At 41.7% G+C, this 6,635-nt stretch overlaps 1 long non-coding RNA gene across 1 annotated transcript; it reads right to left on the bottom strand.

Annotated features, from left to right (window-relative positions):
- Positions 1-1,121: 1,121 nt before the first annotated feature.
- LOC134155179 (uncharacterized) lies at positions 1,122-4,942 on the bottom strand. Its single transcript, XR_009961460.1, has 3 exons — positions 4,876-4,942; positions 2,035-2,320; positions 1,122-1,571 (listed from the first exon to the last, which is right to left on the bottom strand). It is a non-coding gene; the product is annotated as an uncharacterized LOC134155179 (long non-coding RNA).
- Between the last annotated feature and the right edge of the window lie 1,693 nt (positions 4,943-6,635).

Below are 6,635 nucleotides of genomic sequence, written 5' to 3'. Positions count from 1 at the left end.
GTTATTCCCCAGAGTGGTTGGTTTAATTTCTGTTCATTTTATCAGGCTTTCTGACACCCATTAATGAATACATTTTGCAATGAGTAGGATTTTCAAATGCCTTTAGATTATATAAGCAGCATAAGACTTAAAATCCCACCTTGCCTAGATTTTTCTTTGTACAGGATCTGTTTAGTTATGATGCTTTAAAGAGAAAATGAAAGGGATGTTCCTTTCATAGGTTAAGTTCTGGTCCTCCATATGAAATTCTGAATAAAATCTGTTCCCAAGGGTTTTATAGCAAACGAGTTTATAGGAAAGCCAAGGGGGTTATAGGAAAGCCCCTTCGAGAGACAGTTACGCATAACTTCCTTTCCCAAACACGGCAGTGCTAACAGACAACATTAACACAATTCAGAATTTCACATGCTGGTTGATGTATTAGCTGATGGTATTTGAATTGCTTTGAAATGCTGCCTGAGCCTACAGGTGCTGCCTTGAAGCATCAACAGCCACTTTGTCAGGTGGCAATAAATCCACTGTGGCTGTATTCAGGAATAGTTATCTCTTGCTGTTAAGGCTGCTCCATACTGTACTCCCTGCCTGAGACATTCTCATACAAAATACATTGAATCAATGCCTTTATCTCCCTCCTTCCTGGTATTTAAATAAGGCACTATTTCTCCATAATCTGCATCCTTCTGAGGTAAAAAGACAAACAGTCATGGAACCATTGCTTATTTCTTATAGCAGCACTGCTTTTTTCAAACATTATTTTCCACAATATGGGCAGGCTGTCATTTTCACAAGGAAATGGCACACTCCAAAGCCAAAACACAGGGGTGCCTTGCTCCATTTACCTGCCTCTTCATCCTTCTGTGAGTCCCCAGCATTTCTGGTATCAGTTTCCAATGATATGATCATATTGAGCTTATGAAACCAAAGGCTGAATGAATTTTAAGTCCTGAAAATCTAGGTTTCACTTGTTCTGCTCTCTAACTTGGTAACACTAAATATGATTTAGAGTTCAGCTTTATGTATTTTCAGTCGTTTATTTCTTATTTTGACATTCCCACCAGCCTGTAAGATTGATAATCAGGGTAACTAACATTGGTACAGCTCAACTGCACTCCTCTGCAAACTACTTAAATTCACACCCAATAAACTATAGCCTACAGCAAACCAGGATGTACTTCATTTGTAGCCAGAATTTCCCCAAAGATTTATCAGCAGTCTACCTTGTAAGCACACGTTCTAGAACCAGCAGAAAGTGCTGTTACTCTTTGTAGTACTGGAGGCTCAAAGAAACACCTGCCCACATAAACTGGAAAACAAAGAACTGGGGAAAAGCTGACCTTGTAGCAGAGAAAACGTTACTTGCCTTCCACCCAGTTTAGTGGTAGCACAGAACAGGTGAGGCAGTTCTGGAGACCACAACAAGGAGGAGATGAAAGTCAGGGTTGGCCATCCATGGCACATGGGATGGAGTCCCCAGTCACACAGATGAACCAAGTTCTGCAGAGCACCCAGCAGCTCCTGGGGGTTCTGTGTCCTGGGCTCAGGCCCAGCTTTGAAGTAGTACAGCTGGTAGCCTGGAAAGAAAGAAGGACCTCACCAAGGGGTGCACTGCTTCCCAGGGAGCTGTTTTTAAGGCAAGGTTCTCACCTCAGTTCCTGCCTGAGGTGTGCTGCAGCTGCATCACAGCTACACCTGTGCCTGCCATGGACCCATTTATCTGAACCCAAACCTCACCCTGTGGATTGTGTCTGTCCCTGTGTGCCAGCAGGGATATAGGTGATGGGGACTCTGGGCAGACCCTGCCTGCCCTCCAACCTGTCCTGCTGGTCCCTTGAGGACACCCCCTGACTCCTGGTGCCCCAGTCCCCAAGGAACAGCCTTCCCTGGCAGGTGTGAAGAATGAGTGATGGGTGTAAAACAGAGAGGTGAAAATGGAAAAGAAGGTGCTGGCCCTAATCCCATCCAGACAGTGCTCCAAGAGGCAAAGAACAGAAGCAGCGAGGTGCTCAAGATGTGTAAGATCTGATCAAATCTCACCCACAGCTTTTCTAATCTGGAGTAAGCAGAGGGTTAATTCAATGTAGCCTTTAGCTGCTGACAATCAAGTCAGGCCTCAGGGGACGAAGTATGGTCACGCCATCCCTGCTTCTCCCTTGAGGTGGTGTGGTAACATGGAAGCACTATTCATCCTCGCAGCGGAGTATCAATGCCCTGCATCACAAGGGATTCCCTCGATCTCTTCCTTTTACAAACCAGCTGGCGAGTGGAATGAAAATCTTCCTTTAGTTGTCTGGATGGAACGCTGAAAGGCAGGAATCTGCTCCTGGTGTGCAACAAACAGAGATAGATTATATCTTCAGCCTGTCTCAACAAATCTATGCCTGGTTTGCTTTAGGAGATTAGCAATTTCCCTGCTACCACCTTGAACTCTTTTGCTTGTCTCTGCTTCATGTGTCCATTTTCATGTGCTTTAGTGTAACACCAATCTCTGTCCTTTTTCTTTCAAAACAGACAAAATTGAAACCTGCCCCTTTAATTGTCAAGTCAGAGCTGGGTAATGCTGTTCTGCTCATTCTATGATAACCTCTTTAGGACAGATCTTTAGGACTTCACAAACAATTTAGTTAATCAGACTCCACTATGGCTATGTCCAGCCAGGTTTATTTGGTTGGTTTTACTTTTCAGATCAATCTATGTATAAACAAGCTCACGCATAAAGCAGTTTATTCCACTGAACCACCATGCAATGCTCAAGGCAGTGTCTGCCACCATTGAAGCTTCTTTTGGAGGTGCAGTCTGCTTGTAAAGTGTATTTGTAGGTGAAAACATGTCCCCTGCATTCTTAAGGAGGTTTTTGGCAAGGCCTTTTTGACACGAACGGCTTATGACCAGTTCTGCCTAATGCTAAAATCTCATACACAAAGGCAAGAGGCTTTTTCCTCCTGCAGATGCCTGCCAGAGCCTGTGACCCTGCTGTGCCTACAGGCTTTTGCTTTTCAGTATTGACTGTGATGCTCAAGTGCTGCACTCCAGACTTCACACCTCTGCAGCAAGACAGCTTCCTTCCACAGCAGCAGCGAGATGAGGCAAACATTTCCCCTCTTCATCTTCACATATTCTCGCCTTCAAGAATAAGACTCAAGTTTCGCCCATTTCCCTTCTGCCGACTGTGGCTTTTCTTCCCGAGCTCAGGCGGCTGTTGCGGTGGCTGCAGCGCCTGGTGCGCTTCACTCTCACTTAAAATTAACAAAGCACTTTCTATTTGCTTGGGAAGAGACAGCCCCGCTCGCTTTGTGCCGCAATGCTCCCCAGCAGCTCTGGGAAGGGTTGCTGCCTGCTGCACTGCTCAGGCTGTGCGTGGCTTGAAGCTGCCTACAAGATTTATTCCTGTGTCTGGGAGCAGTCTCTCCCTGCGGTCACAATACGGGCTTTTTTAATAGGATCTCTGTCCCCCACCCCTACTCGCAAAATGGCTCTTCTGCCTCAGATCAGTCGTGAGCATCGCTCTCTCTCATATTGCTCTGCTTCCACTCAGTGCCAGCTCTTAACATGTTTTTTCTCCTATCCCAGAGTTCAATCAAAGCCATGGAATAAAGCAGAAATCTGTCTCACTCAGCATGTGAGGTTTTAATTGATTTCTAACTATTTTTTCCCCAAAACCAAATTAATAAAACCACATTCTCAAGAACACGAGAAGTACTCTGGCCTTCAATAAAAGACAAGTACCAGGATGCAACAGCAAGTGCTCAAAATTAGGACCCAACAGCCTGACAATTGACTGTGTAACCTAGGCATAGCCAAAGACTTTCTCATCTAGAGCAGAAGCAAACTATGGGGCAACAGAACCGGTACTGGACAGGCAACCTTACCTTGATCTTCTGGATATAGCATATTTGACTACATTCTAGATAACGTCTGTGTTTATATTGGCTTATATTGCATTATTTTATACAAAACAAAAAAAATCCTCTCAGAAAGTCTGCAGTGAAAATCTAGTTGCTCTTATTTCACATTCACAGTTATGCTGTGAGAATTACACTGAGATCACACCTTTAAGTTACTTATCACTCCTCCTAAATGTCTCTTCTTCTGTGCTCCCATTTTCTTTTCTCTCTAGACACATTTAATTCCAGGATCATGAACATTTAGCCCATGTAGGTGCGTAACAAGGACACTGAGATTAAGTGTAATTAAAATCCTTCTAAATAAAATGATTACACATCCAATTAATAGAAACATACTTAAAATTCTCTTTTGATTTTAATCTGTTGAGAGTGGCAGCTGCTGCTTCCAGTGGTCTTTCTGTATGCATTGACTCTTCCAGTCAGCAGTATTACATCAATAAATGCATATGCCTGCCACGGTCTGATTAAATAACAAAACCAAATTATCTGAATTCTGTCCAAACCCTCTGTGTCATCTGATTTCAATTTTATTTTCAGTGGTCTGAACTTCAGACAGCTACAGTCAAGGCAAGCGGCTTCTGAAATTATTCCACTCCATTTAGGTAGGAAAAAGAATGTATTTTGTGTATTGCAGCAAATCCCCCAAGATCAACCTGCAGTTTGCTTTATAAGTTGTAAACACTTTTAGAGGGATCATTAAATAGTTAACAAAGACAGTACCCTGCAAGATGCAACCATTTGATTTTGCTCTGTTTGTCTACAAATTAGCATTATGAAGAGAGAAGCTCAGCTGGGATTGCCATTTACTATCAGAGAAACTATATAAATAGCTGAAATGATGTCACTTAAAGAAGGTGCAAATACTGCAAAATAACTTGCAATATGAAGAAGTATGTTACAAAATATATCAAAATACAATAGTAAAATATAAGGAAGCCTGGGCATTGTTTTCAATATGAGGAATGGAAAGTACCTTTGCTATACAGCTTCCAGATTTTATCATGTCAGGTTTACTTGCTTTGGCTCCAGTTATCTCTTCTTGCAGAGATTTTCCATGGGAAAAAATGAAAAAAAAAGAGGGAAAAGAAGTCAGGAGTTAGCACAATAAATTGTATATAAAATTAAAATAGAAATGATATTCTTGAACTGTTGGAAAAAAAAACAACAAGAGTTCCCAGAATGCCCTTCAGACTTCAAAAAGTGCTGGAATGTGGTCAGTGCGGTGTCTGCTTTTCGGGATTGATCATCTATTCACTTTGGAAACAAGGGATATTTTTTTTTAAGCTTTAAAGCACATGGAAACACCACCGGGAGAAAACATAATTTATGAGCAATCCTTATGAAACCTTTGAAGTCTTTGGGCTCCCTCTTGCATTTGGAAATATCAGCGCTATGCGTGTACTGCAACTGTGTGGCCAGCTGTCTGAGACACCCGATAGCATCATGCAGTGATTGACGTACTTCGTATGCATGGCCTGAAATAGGGGTGAAGGAAAGCAGTAGAGAAAAAACACAGTGACCCGAGGGATCAGGTTTTAAGCTTTTGGCTTAGGAGAACATGCTTACACACCAAAATTACACTATTTTATTCTACAGAAGTCAAAAGAATATATGTAGCCTGTGTCACCTCTGGTACATCAATTAAAAGGTGTTCAATTAGTAATACTTCATTCTCTCATAGAACAGCAGAATAAGCTACAGGAGTTTGTTGTTCTATAAATGGTGCATGTAAGGAATTGCACAACGTAGCTCTACTGGAAAAGAAACTGTAACCCTACCACCTCACATTCTTCTCACGTTGGTGTAACTACGTGTTGATCAAGCCTTAACAGGGGCAGCAACTTGCCACAGCTGAGGCTGTCCCTGCAGATAACAGAGAAAGGCAAAACAGTCAGGAGGAAAAGACTTAAAATATAGTGAAAAACATCATAACTGACTACAGTCTTATTAGTTAATGCACAAAATAAGCCAATACTTTAAATGAAGGCAGATAATACTTGAGAAGCAGCCATGATTTTTTTTCTAATTCAGGAAGTGCTAAGAGCTGATTGGGGAATTGGAGTGTATATTTTTTATGGTTTAGTGACTGAAAAAGATGATACAAATGAAACCACTGAGCAAGAAAGTTCATTTCAGGCTAATGCACAAACAGAGCTAAAAAAACTCAGGGCTCCAATTATCTTATAAAAGTAATCATGGCATTCATCTCTACCTGATGTAGCTTTTCTTGTAAACAGCCATACAGATGATGGGCTTAACCATCATTTTTCAATAGTGGAGATGTTGTTCACAAATCTAAACATAATTGTGAAAAATCAGTTTATTAAAGACATACTTTTCAAAACTTGTAAGACAAAGAATGTCATTAATTAGAAATATAGAACTGTCCATCCTGCCTCCGGAGCTCAGATTTGCCACTCAAGGTGTGTTCATTTCATCCTTTTGTTCACTCAAGGATGCCTTTTACAAAGAGGGAGATGGAATAATGGATAGTAAAATGCAATTTTCTTTACAAAAAGTCTTTGTTAACTGCTAACCACAACTAAATGAAATACAGAGTGCAAAACTCTTCTTTTTTGCTGATCTGAATAGCACAATACAAAGGCAGCCAGAGAGAAGGACAGGGCAGGATCTGTCCTCATTACTGCCAGTCACCCCTGTGTATGTCCCAGCTCACTGTTGCAACACAAACTGCACAAACCTTTTTCCCCACTGACTACATTGTGGCCACAT

Source organism: Pezoporus occidentalis, unplaced genomic scaffold (genome assembly GCF_034315485.1).
Source record: "Pezoporus occidentalis ecotype Australia unplaced genomic scaffold, CSIRO_AGI_Poc_V1 ctg75, whole genome shotgun sequence".
In the NCBI taxonomy this organism is placed as follows: Eukaryota; Metazoa; Chordata; class Aves; order Psittaciformes; family Psittacidae; genus Pezoporus; species Pezoporus occidentalis.
The sequence above is the reverse complement of the archived record's forward strand: the minus strand, read 5'-3'. Positions and strand labels throughout refer to the sequence as shown.